The 19,265-nt window shown below is 41.9% G+C and overlaps 1 protein-coding gene across 49 annotated transcripts in view; it reads left to right on the top strand.

Annotated features, from left to right (window-relative positions):
• MOG (myelin oligodendrocyte glycoprotein) overlaps window positions 1-19,265 on the top strand; it is a 136,738-nt gene that overhangs the window by 65,290 nt on the left and 52,183 nt on the right. For 13 of the 49 annotated variants that reach the window (XM_046938028.1, XM_046938020.1, XM_046938029.1 and 10 more), the window contains 3 exons: window positions 1,283-1,341; window positions 12,322-12,480; window positions 16,095-18,286. The gene's annotated coding sequence lies outside the window, so the exon portion shown is untranslated. Of the gene's footprint in view, window positions 1-1,248; window positions 1,342-12,321; window positions 12,481-14,780; window positions 14,847-16,094; window positions 18,287-19,265 lie in introns of all 49 variants that reach the window. The other 36 variants (XM_046938041.1, XM_046938040.1, XM_046938031.1 and 33 more) reach the window with 14 other exon arrangements.

Raw genomic sequence — 19,265 nt, 5'->3', positions numbered from 1 at the left:
AGTCTGAGGAAGCTTCACTTTGGAGCGTGGGACTGCTGATATTTCACTTTGTATTTAGAGACCATATCTGAAACTAATTAAAAGGAAGGTGACTGATAGCTGATAGACACAGATTGCTGGCTTGTGTTTTACTCTCCAGAAATATTACATGACCATTCCCAGCTGTTGTTCCAGCATGGGGTACCACCAGCTGTCTCATTAAATCCCACCACAGAAAAGAATAGAAATCTTCCAAATTCTCCTGCAACAATAAAACAGCCACCAACAGCAAAACCCCCCAAACAAAAAAGAAAATCTTAAAAGCTGTTTCTTTTTTTTTCTTTTTTTTTTCTTCCTCTGATTACATTCTGCCTTCCAGGAAACAGATGTAAACACAGTGCAAACTCATTTCGGCTTTGTAATCACCAGTCTTGTTTTTGTAAATGTATCTAAACTGCTAACTTCATTTGCACTACACTCGAATTACTCAGGAAATTCTTTTTCATCTAAACTTCTAATATGCAGTGTTACAGACACTGGCACTGGTGGAGCAGCCTCCCCTGCCTGCCTTCTGTGGGTGCTCCTGGGGATGTGTTAAGCATTGGAGAACAGCTTTCCAAAACAATCAGATTCTGATGAATGTGATATACATATTAATTAACATGAAATATTTGCATTATTATTTTTGTTTTTAGAATGAGTTTCTGCTTTGGTTCTGCCTTTTATAGGAGATTGTGATATTTAAGATGGGAGGTCAAATGTGTTTCAGACCTTAGATTTCATGGGGACAGACTTAGTCAAAGCCTAGATAAGCAGGAACAGCCCCATTCTGTGGGGCTAATAGCCTGAGTAAAAGCCAATATCAGACCCATTCTATTTTCCTTTCCTAAATTTTACCAGATTTAATAGTTTAAATGTGTAAGCAGTATCTTAACACAAAGGCTGCAGTATAGGATTTCAAATATGAAACTGTCAGGAAATGGGCTACTATGAAATATAGAAGTAAGAAAACTGCTTTCACCAGCCTGCCTAAGAAGAAGGCACAAATCTGAAAACAGTACTTTAATTATCTTTGAATTTCAGAAATGTCAGCTGCTATTTAATAATTAGACATGGGAAATATTAATAATATTTCTGGACATTAACGCCACTGGGACCTACAGTGCCATAAACGCCACTGAGCATATCTAAATGTCATAGATGTAGAGCTGAAGGAAGGGTGGATTCAGACCTAGGACCTTTATAACTTGTTCTCCTCAACATTGCCAGATGCTTCCCTGACATGTTTCTTCCTGCTGTACAGAGCAGAGCTCAGACATGAGTGCTTTTCATCTGAGGAACGAGCAACAACACTATCTTCAGGTAAAAGGAGTTCTTCTATTTAAACACATCTGAAGGCTACATAGCGTGGGAGAAACTCATGATTTCAGCCAGTGTGGGTGGCTGAATACTCTGAATATTTTTGCGGAGCTTTTAAAAAAGATGAGCTGACAGCATCCCACCTTACCTACTGCCCTGAATGCTATATCATGCTTGTCCTTAAACAAGGATGCCTGGGGGAGTTAAGGCTTGTCGGATGACTAAGAGCAAGCAGAATTTAGACAGCTACCTCCCCTTCATTTAGTTAAAATTAGGCACAGAAATGCCTCAGAGGATGGGGGCCAAGTGAGGTACGGCAGGGCATCAAAGTGACCGGCTGCAGCAGCAGGCCTGCAGCTGTGCCCAAGGAAGACCGGCCTTCTGCCTCTGGTGGCACCTCAGCTCATCTCTGCCCCATGCTCACTCAAAGCTGCTGATGACTTTCTAGGGTAGATGGGAAGTACAGCTTGGGCAATCTGTCCTGTCAGCTTTCTGAAGAAAGTGGGTTTTTTGGGAGTATCATAGAACCATGGAATGGATGGGGTTGGAGAGGACCTCAAAGCCCACCCAGCCCCACCCTGTGCCATGGGCAGGGCTGCCCCCCAGCAGCTCAGCTGCCCAGGGCCCATCCAACCTGGCCTTGAGCACCTCCAGGGATGGGAGACCACATCTTCTCTGGGCAGCTGTGCCAGTGCCTCACTGCCCTCTCAATAAACAATTTCCCCCTCTGCAATTTTGTAGCATGGCATTCTTCAGGAATATGCAAGAAGGGGTCCTATAAGCAACCAGATGGGGGCTGGAAAGTGTACAGAGGTAACTTCCAAGAATGAAGGCTAGTATCAAGAAACTTAGGTCAGATCCACAAAACCAATTATCTGCTCTGGCCATGCTAACAGTAAGCCAGCTGCAAACATATGCAGATGGCACACTGAATCTGCTTCAAAGACTTCACAATTTCTATAGCTTTAAGAGGGCACCTCAGGTGACAAGATAGACCCAAAAATCTTCTGTGGATAACCATTTCTTATCTGGACTTGGCATTTTGATTTCCTCCTTTCAGAAAAGGAGAGCTACTAATAATTAGTTGATTTTGTTGCTACTATAACCAATAAGCCAGGTTACATGTATTCATAGGATCATAGAATCACAGAATTGTTTGAGTTGGAGGGTCATCTAGTCCAACTCCGCTGCAATGAAAAGGGTCATCTACAGCTACATCAGGTTGCTCAGAGCCCTGTCCAGCCTGACCTAATTGACTCCAGGGATGGGTCATCAGAACCTCTCTGGTAGATTTGTTCCAGTACCTCACAACCCTTGTTCTAAAAAACTTCTTCCTTATATCCAGTCTAAATCTCCCCTCTTTTAGTTTGAAACAATTTCCCCTATCCTATCACAGCAGACTCTGCTAAAGAGTCTGTCTCCTTCTATGTTATAGCCCTCATGTAGATACTGAAAGGCTGCTATCCAGATTGGACAGCCCCAGCTGTCTCTGCCTGTCCTTGTAGGGAGATGTTCCATCCCTTGGATCATTTTTGTGGCCATCTTCTAAATGTGCTCCAAAGGTTTATGTCTCTCCTGTACTGCGGATGCCACATCTGGATGCGGGACTCCAGGTGAGGTCTCACCAGTGCAGACTAGAGGGGCAGGATTGCCTCCCTTGACCTGTTGGCCATGCTTCTTTGGATGCAGCCCACTATATGGGGGTGTTGTATGGTTACATTTTATTGTCAAGTCTATAGGAAGGGAAGGAAGCCAAAACAAATGAAGAGGGACACAGGTTTCAGCTGAAATAATCTGTGGGGCAGCAGGCACTTGGGTAGAGAACCACAAAATATCCAGAGGAAGAATGGGGAAACTACTTCTCATGTTCAGCAGCTGTTTCAGTTTGCAGTAGGGTACACGCTGTCCAGCATCCCTTGCATATCTGAAAGTTGTGCTCAAGGCAGAGGGACAGGGAATGGAGAAAGACAACGTGGGAATGAGGAGTGTGCCTGCTGCCAGAGCCAAGACTCCGTTAACGTTGCTTAGAAACTGCAATATCACTTAGCAAACTTTTCTAGGGTTTGTCATGAGTCTTGTGGCAGCAGCGTGCACCCAGGCATGCACACGTTGTGCATGACCTATGAATCAACACTAAAATGTTCTAGGCCTGATGAATTTTGTTTTTCAGACAGATAAAAGACTGCTTAAAAACTCTGAGCTGTAGTCCCAGTATTTTTTTCATATTAGCTACAGCTACAGATTTCTTACCTTATGAGAAAAGAAGGTGTCATAAGGGTTGTATGTAAAGAGAGCTGATCTAAACTGTAGACCAAAATATCTGTTGATTTTGGGAAAATGACAACTGAGTTCAGCTTATGTAAAAAAAAAAAAAAAGAAAAAGGAAAGAAAGAAAAAAAGAAGTTTAAATAAAATAAGTCTTTATCAGAAAACAATAAGGTACATGCATAAAACACTTCCTGGGATTGTGATTTTTCCTAAATGGCATGAATTGATGTTTTTTCATTCAACAGCTCCAGCTGTCCCTCCTAAATGTTATTTGTCTCAGGAAGCCTCTTATCCAAAAGACTGACCTTTCAAAGGGACTCCTGGTGCTTCCTTAGGTGTATGCTAATGAATTGAGGGTGGAAGCCAGGTGATAAATTGCTAGCCTGTAATAAATGGCCAGCCAACCTGCTTGTTAGTTAAAAGGCTAGAGAGTAAGGGGGGTGGGGAAACATGAGGGAAAAAGCTGTTGGTGTAAACTGATGAGGATTCACATCTGGAACATTATTCAACAGAGTAAGCCTTAGTATAGTTCTATGGATGGGTGTTGCAAGTAGCTCATGCTGCTTTTCAGAGGAGGAGTCTGAATGTGTTTTTTTCTGAACCCCTTTATAGATGTGAACCTTGTTGCACAACAGTGAATAAAGGAATTGCTGGGCTGTGTGTACCCCCCCCTAAGGCTGTGCTATTATAGCCTCAGGATGTGTAACAACAGTAGCTGCTGCAAAACCCTTTCTCCTGGGAGAGGAAGAGGTCTTTCTGGATTAATGCCAACTCCCAGCATGGCTTGAGCTGTAGTTTGAGGCTGTGCAGTTGTATAGCAGTGCTATCTTCCATTTAAGGAAGGCTCTCCTTGTTGACATTACCTCCCATTAAAGATCAAAGCCTCACATGTGATTGCTGCATTTGAAGTTCAGTAAAATCTCTGTAGGCTTATGTTGTTGTTTCTGGAAGTATCTTTTATTCTAGAAGTTCTCAAGACTGTAAATACTTTCTAGCCCATGAAAGGCTAATGATTTTCCCCCTTCTGCCCTTGGTTATCCAGAGTTCTCAGCTAATGCCCAGCAGAACTCAGATCTTGAAAATTAGCCTCTGCAAAACACTTCTGTTGAGCTGGACTTCCATGAAATGAGCTGGGTGTAAGTGAGCAGATTTAACTTCTGTACTTTAAAGTAGCAGCTTTCCTGTATAATCAGGGGAAACTAACTATAAAGTCTTTTTTTCTTGTATTAAAAAAAAAAAAAAAGGAGGGGCATTTCTAACAGAGCTAGGAGGACTGACAAAAGCTTCTGGCTAGTTCAGGCTGGCAGTGAGTATGAAATTATCTGTTTATTGGCTGGTACTGGAGTGGAATTGGTCTCTTGCCATCATTTTTGGCAACACAAGCTACACATGCAAAAGAGGCAGTGCTGGAGACAGACATAGAACTATGGATCCCCTGTGGCTGTCTCCACACCTATGAAAAGAAAATAAGCAATATTAGCAGTGACGCACCAGCTTTAGGAGCTGTTCCAAGAGTTGTCCCCAGAGCATCCAAGGGAGATAAGAATTAAGTATGTGCTTCAGGAAACAGAAGTGGAAACATACAAAGTATGTTAAGCAAGGATGCTGTGCTCAGACTAATTCTACCAGGAACTATGCACAACAGATACGTGGGAGTTTTCTGAAGCTTGCTCTACAGTAGGAGATTAATTTAGACTTCTGCACTGTCTACAATGCAAGATTGGAATCAGGTTATTGGCTGCTCTCTTCTGTGGAGGTTCCCCACCACACGGAGAACAGCCTGGAGGAGTTCGTACCATCTGTAATGGACAACTGCAAAATATTCTATGACACAGAAAGCTATCCATGTAAGTATTGCAGTATTGCTAATTGAAAGCAAAAACTCTTTGAAGTCTGACTGAAAATGCCCAGCTCACTTAAAGGGGGAACATTTCCCCCAGGCAAGTGGTTTTAGTGACCTAACTATCACTAGGAACCTTAGGATGCATTCACACTTAGAACATGTGGTGACATTGGCATTTTGTGTCCGAAGTTACTTTAGTGCTGCAGTTGGCTGTGTTAGAAATTATCTGGGCCTGTAGTAGAAGTACTTTACGTGGTTAGCAATGTATTAATGTTGTTTACAAACTTTCTAGGAAGTCTCTGGTGTAATTCAGTAATGAATCAATTCCTGTTGTAACGTGGGGTCATTACTATTAATTTACACTACTCGTAACTATTTGTTAGTAGCATGCAACACCATCCCAAATCCCTTCAAAGACCTTTATGTGAGCTGCAGTTTGAAGGAATGCGTTCTCCATTAGAACAATGGAGAATACTGTCAAGGAGGAAGCCAGTATAACATGCAAACTTTTGCATTCATCCAGCTGAGAATTAGATGCAGGAAAATCAGGTTAACAGTGTGCTCAGAACTGTTAAGAAAGGAACAAGAATTGGGCCTGTACTTTTTAATATCTTTATTGATGACCTGGATGAGGGGATTGAGTGCACCCTCAGTAAGTTTGCAGGTGACACCAAGCTGGGAGGAAGTGTTGACCTGCCTGGGGGTAGGAAGGAGCTTCAGAAGGATCTGGACAGGCTGGATAGCTGGGCTGAGGCCCATGGGATGAGGTTCAACATAGCCAAGTGCTGGATCCTGCACTTTGACCACAACTCCAGGCAATGCTGCAGACTAAGGGCAGAGCGGCCAGAAGACTGTGTGGAAGAAACTGACCTGGGGATGTTGGTTGATGCTCAGCTAAATGTGAGCCAGCAGTGTGCCCACGTGGCCAAGAAGGCCAATGGCATCCTGGCTTGTATCAGAACTACTGTTGCCAGCAGGAACAGGGAAGTAATTGTCCCTCTGTACTCAGCCCTGGTGAGGCTGCACCTCGAGTACTGTGTTCAGTACTGGACACCTCACTGCAGGAAAGACATCAAGGCCCTGGTGTGTGTCCAGAGAAGGGCAACAAAGCTGTGAAGGGTCTGGAACACAAGTCTTATGGGGAGCAGCTGAGGGAACTGGGATTGTTCAGTCTGGAGAAGAGGAGGATGACGGGAGACTTCATGGCTTCCTACAGTGACCTGAAAGGAAGTTGTAGCAAGGTGGGGGTTGGCCTCTTCTTCCACATAACTAGCGATAGCATGATAGGGAATGGCCTCAAGTTGCACCAGGGAAGATTCAGGTTGGATATTAGGAAAAAATTCTTCTCTGAAAGAGTGGTCGGGTGCTGGAGTAGGCTGCCCAGGGAGGTAGCATGGAGTCACTGTCCCTGGAGGGGAAATGTCTAGATGTGGTACTAAGGAACATGGTTTAGTGGAGTTGTGTTGATGGTAGGTGGACGGTTGGGCTGTAGATGATCTTGGAGGTCTTTTCCAACATTGGTGATTATATGAAGAAAACGAGCGGTTTCCAATGTGCTCTGATGTTTGCCAGCCTCTTGCTCAGTAGAAGAGCATTCTCTAAAAATCTAGATTACGTTGTGGAGCTGTCCTCTATACCAAGAAACTTGTAGCAGTACAGTCTCTCTGTGCTGTAAAGATGGGAAGAACACCGTGTAGTAGGCATAGGAATAAGTTCTCTATAGCAGAGGAGGTGAGGTCTTGTTCCACATTGTGTTTTAAAGAAACTGGGTATCATGAGTAGTGCATGAAAATAAACAAAATTAGAGCAACATGCAGTAATTTTGTAGTCTATACAAGGTAGGGTCTCTTCCACCACTCCCATCTTGAATTCTTCAATATAAAATAAACATACGTCGTTCAACTATATAGGTTTCAACTGGTTTAAATTTAAAGTTTTCAATGATAACTTGTATCTTAAGTAGACCTCATCATTATTTGCTACAAAAGCTTGACACCATTAAAGATAAAATGTCTGCATAGAAGAGCCCCAGTATGGAGTTTGCTCAGGCTATTTCAAAGCAAACATCATCGCTGTATAGTAGTTGATATAAAGCATTTCACATGTGGGAAAGTTTAGCTGAATAAAAAACAGTTCATATCTATAAAGATAGGATAGCTATAAAAGTAGACATATAACTTGATTGTTTGAATTCCTAATGATGAATTTAAATAGTCAGCTGTAGCTTGTTTCCTTTTCCTGTTATTTCTTCAGATCTATGGTATAAAATCTAGGAGAGAAAGGTAGTTTGCATGTGCAATCCTGCTTAATCTGACCTTTTAATCAGCCACCAGTTATCTTTTGGGATGACGCATCTTCTTCTGGTGGGAATAGTTTGTTTCCTTTAAAGCATTTTTCTACTGTGGCGTGGTGTTTTAGAGAAGTGCCTTGAAAGTGTATGATTGGCAGGACATGATTAGCTTTCTCACTACAATATTAGCTTATCAATGCTGGTACTTGCTATATAAACTCTGCTGTAATGTACGGTTATATCACACATACCGAGCTTTTAAAATGTGCTCTAACTTCTAGTATCTATAGCATAGTGGTTCCTGCAATCTCCTGGTTTCAGCTGGGAAACAAGTGATTTTCTTCAGAGTGTCTGGTATGATGTTATGTTTTGGCTTTAGGAGAAAAACAGTGTTTATAACACACTGATCTTTTAGTCATTGCCGATCAGTGCTGTATGGAGCCAAGGACATTTCAGTTTCACAGCTTCTCATACCATCCTGACAGGGGGGGAAGGGGGAGGGAGGAGGATTGGGTTCTGTGCCACAATGAACTGCAAGGAGACAGAACAAGGACAGCTGGCATCATGTGAATAAAAACCCTATACAATGGAGAGAAGTTGGCTGAGAGGTTAGTTGCTGCTTGGGGACTGCTTGAGCATTGGTTGGCAAGTAGTGAGCAATTGTCTTGTGCATCACTTGTTTTGTGTGCATATATATATATATATATAATTATCATTGCTGTTATATCTCTCTTCCTTTTCTGTGTTAGCAAATAGCTTTTATCTCAACCTATGAGTTCTTCCCCATCTTTTTTTTTAATTCTCTTCCCCCATCCCATTGGGAGTGGTGGAGGAGTGAGTGAAAGGCTTCTTGGTGCTTAGCTGCTTGCCCAGTTAAACCACAGCTCTGTACATAGGATTTAAATGCTGAAAGATTAGGCTTTTTACAGAGTGCTAGCATGCAATTCTTAATAGGTTTCTAGAGAACTTGATGCTATTTTTATTTTAGAAAGTCTCCAGTGGCTTCATGCTGAGGTCTATGTGCACACCTGCCCCTGCCCTGCAAATGGATGAGCCACCTCTGCTGCCAAGAGGCCTTTTGGTTTAGGATTCTGAAGTAGAGCTGAGCCAAGGATCCTGGCCCTAGGGCAGGTAGAATCATAGAATTGCTCAGGTTGGAAAAGACCTTAAAGATCATCGAGTCCAACCACAACCTAACCATACTACCCTAACAACCCTCCGCTAAATCATGTCCCTGAGCTCCATATCCAGATGGTTTTTAAACACATTCAGGGATGGTAGTTAGAGGCAGCTCTGTAGTGGTGTGGAGACAATGGCCTGGCAAGCTGCTATGTGAGAAGCTAGGGAGGGCTGCTGCTGATGGTAAAGTACTCTATTGTCTCTGATGTGGCATCACGTAAGAGAAGGATTTCCAAACCTGTATGTTCTTCCAGCACAGGGATGCATTAATAGGTCCCACAATTTAACTGGTCTTACAGAATGGACCAGAGTACTGGTTTGTTAGTCATGCAAAAATCTTGTAGGCCACAGCTACATTAAACACAGTTTGAAAATTTCATATTTTTCTTTGTGTAGTTTAGCTTGAGTTCTTTTCACTGTTTCCTAGCTGGATCACCTAAGTCTAAACAGATCACTTTGTCTCTAATGATATGATTCAGGAAAGCTGGGAGAGATTTCACAGTCCAAAACCCCAGCTGCAGAAATGAAGTCAGTACTGCTATTATCTTGACCAATCTTATACTGCTCCTGTTTCCTCTACAAAGTTAAATTTGTTCAACAAGTTTTGATATTTCCTTAGTGTTCCTTGGCAGATCCCAACTTTAAAAACAAAAAACGTATTCTGAAGCAATGCAGAGATTCATGTTTGTTTCACTGAAAGTCAGTAATTGAAGATATAAACTTTGAGAAAAAGTACTTGTAAAATAATCTAGGACCTTCAAAACTTTCTCCACAGAATTTCTAATTCATGTTCTCCTCTAAGACTGCTAATAGACTGAGGACAATATGTATTCATTGGCTTCATTTTTCAAGAGGGATGCTTATGTTAGACTCCCAGGCAAACTGCTGCCAAGGGCTTAGAGTTAAGCAAAACTGGCTATGACTACCACAAAAGCAGAATCTGTCAGACTATGTCCATGGTGCCTCACGGGCCTGTTGATGTTGTTCATCGTTGACCAAAGCTGTAGGTTTGGTCTGATACCTGGCTTTAGCGATACAGGTTCAGCCTCTCACTGCAATAGGTGCAGTGAAAGTGAACTATATCTATATCTATCTATATGTACACAGCTGTACTTTGTATTACTCTGGTCAAGCTCACACAAAGGGTTTTTGACTACAGATATGCACTTGCTGAGAATGGTGCCTCTGTTTTCAGGCAAGGGGATCAGTCTTCTGGATCACTACTACTCTTTCTCTGTTTATCCTTGAGTAAGTAGCTCATAATTCCTCTTCTGGATAATGTGTGACTGAGCCTGATGGGACATCCAATTACTGCTTGGAACTCAGTCAAATCCTCTTCCTACTGCCTTACTTTGAATCATACCTCTTTCTCTACATCATCAAAAATGTCCATTCCCTATATTTTGGGGCATCTGCTAGGCAGACACACTGTGCACATTGAATCCTTTCAGCATGCCATCATGTTTATCCCCTTTGCTCAGTCATTAGCAGCAGGATACCATCCATTTCTCTCATCCTGCTCCTGTTCTTCCCTTCAGCACTGCCTTTTGTATAAATAACATACTTCCTGACCTTTCCCAAAGATGTCTGCAGCCTGCTGTGTTTGTCTCCAGTTAGCTCAAAGCACTCTGAAGGTGTCTGAGCAGACAGCAGAGTCTGAATCCTCTTTTTTTTTTTTTTTTTTTGGCATGCGATAAAAATTGGGATAAAAATGAGACAGATCTGAATTCCTTGGGTATAAAATGATCAGTTTGCTTAGTGCTTTGGATTGGCAGTAATGTCAGTCAAAACCAGGGAGCTCAGGTGTCGCCTTTAAGTTGACCCAGACTGTCAAAAAATAAAATATGTGCAACAAAGGCAAAAGTCAGCTTGGGTTGTTCTCTGGTTAACTTGGCTGCTTGTTTTCGACATAAAAATATGATGACTGTCATTTAAAACGTTTCCATGTTTCTGCAGCCAGAAGTTGTGGCTTCTCATGTTGCTGATGGAAATGCTGAGGCAGGTTGGATACAACATCAGAAGCTGTTTGGGGCTGAGTCGTCACCTGCCCAAGTGTGTTGGAGATGGATGTGCAGTATGGCTATTGCTGTCTGCTCTGTGTAGCTCAGTGACATGGGCTTTCATTGGGATGATAAGCACTTGCTACTTCAAGGAGTTTAACGTGAATGCAAAGCTGTCATTCGCCAGGCTAAGGACTCAGCCACTCAACGTACAGTTTTGAGTCTTGTAGCCGTAAAAATGCCTGCATCAGACTGTTTTTGGCATGCCCCTTAACGTGGTGAACAGCTGCACTCCCAAAGTCTCCAACTGTCCACTCCCAAGGTGTGGATGAAGGCTTTGTACTCTGAGCCTTTATGTTTGGTTCTTGGAAGGGACATATTCTCTTGGCTTGTAGTTAGTTAGCAACAGGCTTGTTTCATTTTGCTGGAAAATGGTATGGTGATATCATAACAAAAAATGTGCGAGGTTTTGTATTGGTATTTTTTTCTTCCTCTTTCCATTCCTCTTTTTCACAAAGCAAGGTTTTACTGCTAGCTACTGTCAGAGTCATGCATGCTATATTTAGTTTTTAAGTGATGTAATGTGAATGTTTAGGAAACTAATTTCTTTTCTGGGAGACCAGCCTAGCATGCAAACCTACTGTCTACCTGCTCTTGTATTCCACCAACATAAACTGCTTGATGGTTAATAGCAGAGGCTTTTTTTTTTTTTTTCCTGGTGTATAAGATCCAATTTTTATTCATCCCCAGTTTTTCACTTTCTGTACTACCCTAAGCTAATACTTTGCAGGTCATTAAAATCTGTTCCTTATTCCTCAGATAACCTCACTTCCACCCATAGGGTACTCGTGGGGTCATTTATTACTCAGTTTAAGTGAGGGTGGCAGAATCTGGCATTGGGAATATTTTACACTACATACAAAATGGAAAAGCCAGCGGATGTGGCTTGAAGAGACACGCTATTAATCTTGAGCATGTGAAGGAACTGACTTCAGATGGCATTTGTATTTCTTGGCAGCGGAGGACAAACTGTAGGTGTGACAGCTGTGGATGCAGGGGCTAAGAGTAAGGCTGCAAAGCTCTGCATAGGCAATGCCATCCCATCACAAGTTTCTGGGGAGCAGCATGGCATGAATCAGCTGGGCTGCAGGTGTCTGAGCCTAAACAGACTCTTGGAGGTAACGATATAATTATAAAAATCTGAATGTGGCTATTTCTTTCACTGCTGATTGATGTGACAGAACTAAATGCAAGCAGAAAGGTATCTTGGGCCAGGATCTAATTTTGTCTGTCAGTGGGTATTTGGGGCAATCCAGATGACTTCAGAGAAAGGCACTTAAGGATCAACAGAACAAGCTCAAGATCCAAACCACAAACCACCCTCTTTGCGTTGCTGTTGCCAGGTTTCTCCTGCCTTCCCTTCCTGTCGTTACTACTTTGGAGCAGCTGGGTGAGAGCCCTTTCCCATTTGCAAGTCCACGATGCTGTAGCAATTCTCCTCCCTAGCACTACAACCTTTTGAGAAGAGGAGGAAGAGTGGGGTCAGGGTGCTGTTCCTCAAGGTATGGGTCCTTTTCTATCTCCTTCTACCTGTCTGTGCCATGCTCAGAGCAGCTTGTTTAGCTAGGCTGCATCTGACACAGAGAAGAAAAATATGTTGTCCTCGTGCACTTTACTACCAAATTACCAACAGCAAAGCCAATGTCATTGATAAGCAGATAGCTTTAAATAAACATAAAACATTGCTTGTAGTCTACAACTTCTGTTTAGGAAAATTGAGAATTAAAGGGGGAAAAAACCCACAGCAACATAACAGCAACAATGAAAAACATGCAAAATTGTAGTTCAAACTGAGAAGGTTCCTGCTGATATTGGTCAGAAGGTGGCTGGTTTTCAGAAGTAATCTTCTAAACCTTTGATCCACTCAAACTTTAGACTGTGAATACTTTTAGGAGTGGTAGTTTTGGGCAATTTGCTTGCTGCTGAGTTTATGCATTACAAAAAAAATTTTGCTAGGAGGAACAGCTTCATGTAGCAAGGCTTTCAATAGACCCATGGAGGCATACACGGAGAGATGTCATTGTGACCCAAGATCTGGTGACTGTGACAGCAGGAGGGGGTGGGCGAACGTTATGTGTTTTTTCTGTCTTAAGTCCAGACTCTGACTAACCCCTGTGTGGGTTCTGTTATCCGTATCTGAACTGTCCTCAGCCCCAGCTGGGTACATGGCGTATCTTCTTTCCAGCCCTGTGGGATGGGAGAGGGAAGAGCACAGCGTGACTGGGACTAAAATCTGGCCCTTAAATGGTTTTATTAAACTGTGGGAAAGTGATAAGACTGCCAAGTAGAGAAAGCACTGAAAGGTCATCATACTAAACACCTCCTCCATTTCAAAGCAAAGGAAAGCTTTTGTGTTCGAAATCCCACTCTCCTGACCAAAATAGAATGGCAGCTTCCACTTTTGGGTCTTTTTCAGGTGCTTACACATTAGATGTTAGGAATATATGTAGGAAATTTTGCCACAGTATCTGTAGACTTATTTTCATTAATCCATGCATCAATTTGTGTATTGAAGTTTGAGACTGACCCTGTCATTTCTATAGTTCTGGGTTTTCTTTCTGATGTGGTTTTGAGAAATACTAGTAAATCATTGCAGTAACCTTTTGTTTCTAACCACAGCTTGTGGATACTCTCCTGGCAGAATGGTACAAGTTGCTCTAAAATTCCTGCTTTCTATTAAAGATTGGTTGAGCTCTCTTAATTTACTTGCATTTGAGATTGATGTTGGGACGGGATCATTCTACACACACAGAATCAAGTCATTTCAGTGCACTTTCCTATAGCACATCCCAGCACAGATTAACAATGGCCATTTTGGGAACAACACACGTGTGGCAGTTGTGGATAGTGAACAAGATGTTAAACATCTCCTACAGGGAGAATCACAGGCCTGACTACAGTCTTGTTAAGTTTCTTGTACTGATTCTTATTTTGTCCACTTAAATTCCCCCTGAAGAGGGAGTACTGGCTTTCCAGAAGAGAAGAAAGATTGACTACTTATGGAGCAACAGCTGAAATCTATCACTTTTAATCTTACAATACTTTTTAGACATTGGATGCTTACACTGGAAGGCACATTTTTCACTGCAAACTATTTCCATTTGCTTTGTAGAGCAAATGAAATGATTAAAGCAGGAGTTATTCCCAGTTTACAATCATTTCTTCAAGACAGTAATAATAATTGACCTCAGGTTAGTCGCTCCATAAATTGTATTTGAAGACATGCAAGTTGCAAACAAGCAGAGCCAGATTGTCTTCAGAATGTGTTCTCCAAGTGAGGAAGATACTTCAAGCCTGACCTAGACACAGACAGATACTTGCTTTGGTTCTTAAATGTTAGTGTGGTGAACTGAAACCAAGCACTTGTGTCCCATATGTGCGAAGTATAATGTTTTGCTAGTCATTAACAAGAAAAGTATTACGGTTAATGTGAAGCTTTTCTAAAGCCTTTTTTGGCAATAATGCTATGGAAGAGAGCAGCTGAAATAATAATAAAACTTCATGCTTACAGAGAACTTTCATCTGGGAATATCAAAATTATTTATAAGCTCAGTTAATATCTTGATATTTTTCTGGAATACTGCTTTCCTGTGGTAATTGTTAAGAGAGGAATTTTATCCTGGTTTAGCAGAAGGATGAGCTGTGGCACAGAAAGTATGAGCAACTTGTGCAGAAGTACTGTGGCAGATCACAGAGTATTAGCCAAGATTCATGCTCAGAGAGTTGGGTTACTTTCTGATTTTTGACATTAAGGAGTTGTGCTGCTGACCATCACTGATCTCCATCAATGTCATGTACCCAGGTCCTAAGCTACCAGGTGCTGGTAGCTGCCTCCATCTTCCTCTCCATCATTCCAAAGAGTCAGTTGGTAAGTTTATCTCTTTCTCCTGCTGGAGCACTGGGCTCCACAGTGGGCACTTCCTATCCCCAGTAAGGAACCCAGCTGGAAGATGGAGCATCCATGAGACAGGTCCCCAAAGAGCCGCTGGGCTAGCAGAGATACTTCTGCTGCAGCCATGAAAAATCATATTTTCCCTAATAAGCATCTCAGGGTGCCTGGGGCACAATGATAATTTGGATAGAACTGGGTGAAGGACCACCTCTCAACGCCAAGTCTGTAGGTGTGAAGAAAGGATGAAATCTTACGGTCACTTGAAGATGAGTCCACTACACTCTGTCTGTATTTTGAGTGTGCCCATGTGAAATCCAATTGGCAACAAATTTTACTTTACTTTTACTTTTAGGCAGACCAGACTGTGACCTTATGGATACTTGAAAAAATATCAGGAACTCTACTTGTTCAGCTTGTTCACGTGTTGGGCAGACAAGTTTTAAGGGAATGAATCAAGGGGAGAGAAATAAGCCACTTATCAGTCACATGAAAGGATCCTACTTTATTTATTTATTGACAGATGTTCCAAAGGTATTTTACAAAGTGCTCTTTTCCTTTCTGGAATGTAACACACAAGGATTTATGGTAGGTAGATCAGAGATTTTTCACCTTGTGTTATTCATTTTGTTTCCTTATCGCACCTCTCCTTAAATGGTGTGGTGTTGCTACAACTTATAGCTGAGATTATTCAGATAGAAGGTATGGCATAGAGAATCAAATCTGAGGCTTCAAAATCCTTATGGAACGTGGGAATGTTGTTGGAGTATCAGATCCTTTGCTGGGCCATTTGGATAAGGGACACTGAAAGTATGTGCTTGCCTCTGGATGCCTGGGTTCAGATCAAATGGCCCAGAAATTTGAGATCTGTGGAAACAGAAATACCTTTTGTTTAGCTGTGATGTGCACCTTGATGATTCAAAACTCTGAACCTCCCTAAGAAGCTGTGTGTGCTCCATCATTGTGGGTGCTCAAGGCCAAATTGAGTGGGGCTGTGGGCAGCTGATTGGTTGTTCGGCAGCCCTGCCCACAGCTGGAGGTTGGAAATAGACAATCTTTGAGGTCCCTTCCAACCCAAGCCATTCTATGATTCCACTGCAAATAAAGTGAATCTGAATAGCATATATTCAGGTGCATCCTGGGCTTTATTTTTTTTTTAATATTATTTTTATCAGCGATTTTTCTCACTATCGGAAGTAGGTGTTCAGATCCCAATGTCATTAACAGGTTCTGAAACACTGAACATCACAGGAGTCAAGCAGATTTACTGGCAATTTTGATCATGGATAAAAGCGAACTTCAAATACATCCAAAGCAAACCTGTACAGAAGCCTTAAACAGATCTGTTGAAGAGATTCCAGCCCAGTACGTTTTGTTAACCACCACGTAACTGACTGTATTTCAGCTCTGCACGTTTTGATTTGTGACTGCTCAAAAAAGTCAAGAGCGCATACATCTGAAATGCCTGGCTGAAGTATTTTGTAAAAGTGATTGATCAAGAGCAGGTCAGATGGGTTTTTTTTTTTTCTGTCCTGCTTGAACATGTTCAAAATCGGAGTAATTCTCAGCATCTGGTAAAATTTATTAATGTTTTTTGTCTTGGTTTCTTAAGTCTATGTAGAGAAACATAATAATCTGTGACATATTTTATGAATCCAAGGACATTTTATTCAGTCACCTGTCTAGACACGCACAAATAAGTTGCTAGATATTTCAGCACATGCATAAAAGACTGACAAAGCAGCATACTGAAAAAGTCCTTTTATTAGTAGCTGTCTGCTTGAAGAGCATTGATAAAGTATGAAACTGAGATGTTAAGTTAGGAAAGGGAAAACTCTCATGCAAAGTAAGTAATGCAGAGCCTTGCCCTTCAGTAGCTGAGGCAAGGTTTTGGAATGATGGTTGTGCTGAGAACGCTTGCAATAAGAAATATCATCATATTTTGGCTTTTCTTCAGCAGTTAACTGTGACAGTAAAAGACAGAAATATCATCTTTAGATTGTTTACCAATTTCACTCTTTTAATAAGCATTCAGCCAGTTTACAAAGAGTTTTGCTGTTGTAGATCACGCCTTTACAAGCTTCTTGTGTATAGAAGGTCTCTCCAGTGTAGGGGTTTAGTGGTCTCAAGAAGAAACCAATTAAAAGCAGCTGCTTTAAAATGAACACTGTCACTTTAAATCTGAAAGCTTTCATATGTCTTTGATTCTGTGACCATTAATTGTTTTCCCTTGAAATCTGTTATAATTTATGGGAAATCATTAGTCTGTTGAAGAATGACACGAAAACATGATTTTGTAATTCTTCTGAGCACTGTTAAAATGATTTCCCACAATTGTTATTTCCTTTAGGACTACGAAGTGTCCTTATTATCATTGTGTCCCATAGCCATAACGGCTGTATATAATAACTCGGCTGCTTGGCTATCAGTACCTTTTATGGGAATTTTATGTTGTTGTTCAGCTGTAAGTCTCATCTTTCACATGGCTGATACGTCTCAATAATGTTTTTGATGTGCATCTATTTCTGTCTATACGTATTTATATACACACACCTGCTAGAATGATTTTTACTTTCATTATTACCGATTATATGGTAAAAACTAATTACTTTCACTGTTTCCTTAGGTTCAGACATTCAGAAGTGGCTGATATTTGCTTCTGTTTGGCAGGAGGTTCTGAGTCAATTTATGTTTCTCCCTCACATCCCCCTACCTGCTTGCATGATATCTGAGCAAACAAACTGTGTGATTGGCGTAGAACAAAGAAGAGCTCACCCAGGCTCTCTCTCCCTAAGAGAAATGAATCTCCAAATATCATTTAATTGAAGTCTTGTTCTCCATTGCCTTTTCTGAGAAAGCTGGAGTGATCCATATGAGAGGTACAAGTGGGGTTGGTGCTGTGAGGCCTGCAAGGTCCTGGCGTGATGCTAATGTTATTTTTGGGCCATCGTTATTGATATTGGCTAGCATTACTCAGAGCCCTTTAATAAAAGGAAGATATGATAAAGACATCTTTACGATACGCCCATAAGTGATAAGCATGAGGAATATGGAAAAAGATTAAAGACAGAATATCTTGGCCTCAGAGAAAAGGGGCTTTGTCCTGTTAAAGATAAAGTTGACTAGATGTGTGCGTTTAGGCACGGCAGCCCTCATTTTCTCATCAGGCCCATTGCTGATAGGCTTTTAAAATCTAAGCCTTACTTTTGACTATTTTCTTTGAGGTCCCATAACGCTTGTTGCGCTGCTGTATGACCAAGTTGTGCACTTAAGCCCATGCCCTTTTTCCGCAAGTAAATAAAACAAGCTGGCATTTAAACATATGCTTCAGTTCCTCACTGAATTAGGCTACTGAATGACACATTTTTTTCCCTTAGTGACCTGTTCCTGTGTGTGGATCACCTCTCAGTTTTATCAAGGTGAGTCAAGATGACCAAAACACCAGAGATGTAGGTGCAATTGACATAATGGGAATTACTTAAACTGCATACCTATTGCTCTGAAAGTGCCTATACATAAAAATAAACAAAGGCAGGGAGAGGAGAAAAATCAGGTTGCTACTTTAGATGCAAGTTTGGGTGCAAGATAATCCTTTATCTCTCTGGGAGCCCTGGGATCCAGCAGGGACTATCCCCTTTCTGCCCAGAGCCACCCGCCCTGCTCCCAGCTGGGACTCACACCAGCTAAAGTGGAACATCAAAGCCACCCACTCAGATGGCTGCCACTAGCATGCAAGGTCTTCATTCAGTCTCTGAGGAAGCTCACACCTTTAAATACGCAGCCCACAAAATAGCCTGTCTTCATCTGAAGTCGCTTGCCATGCCTTCATTGACCCATGGGGGCAGGGAAGCGAGCGTACCATTATGGGAAGTCAACAACTGATTTAAAATACCAACTGTCCACCTGCCCCTGCAGCACGTACCCACTGGGATTGCATGTACTTGCCGCTGTGTGGGGATGGGCTATGTCAGAAGCAACAGCATCTGCTGGTTGATCGTGCATTTGTAAGTTAAAAGTTCATGCAGTTACTGGGCTCTCCTATCTGGGGTTCAGCACATGTTGTGGGAGCACTTTCTCCTTAGGTGTTAAAGTCTAGAATGGGTTCAGTGCGTCAGCCTACAAGACTGTGGGGAAGTTAGATGTTAGAGTGGGACTTTAACGGGAATATTTGCACACAGCTGTGTACTTTGGAATGAAAAAGTATTTTCCACTCATTGTGGCAGCTGGAAGTGTAGGTGCCTAATTTAAAGCAAGGAGGAGGCAAGGGAAAGCCGTAATGCCTATATATCAGGGCAGGCGCAAGCTTCTGAATGTTTCCTAAAATAAGATCTTCATGGATGATTCCATCACTTTGACTCCACTAAATTGAGAGCCAGTAAATTTCCATCCCATTCGACT

The sequence above is a fragment of the Gallus gallus genome, chromosome 2 (genome assembly GCF_016699485.2).
Source record: "Gallus gallus isolate bGalGal1 chromosome 2, bGalGal1.mat.broiler.GRCg7b, whole genome shotgun sequence".
Lineage (NCBI taxonomy): Eukaryota > Metazoa > Chordata > Aves > Galliformes > Phasianidae > Gallus > Gallus gallus.
The sequence above is the reverse complement of the archived record's forward strand: the minus strand, read 5'-3'. Positions and strand labels throughout refer to the sequence as shown.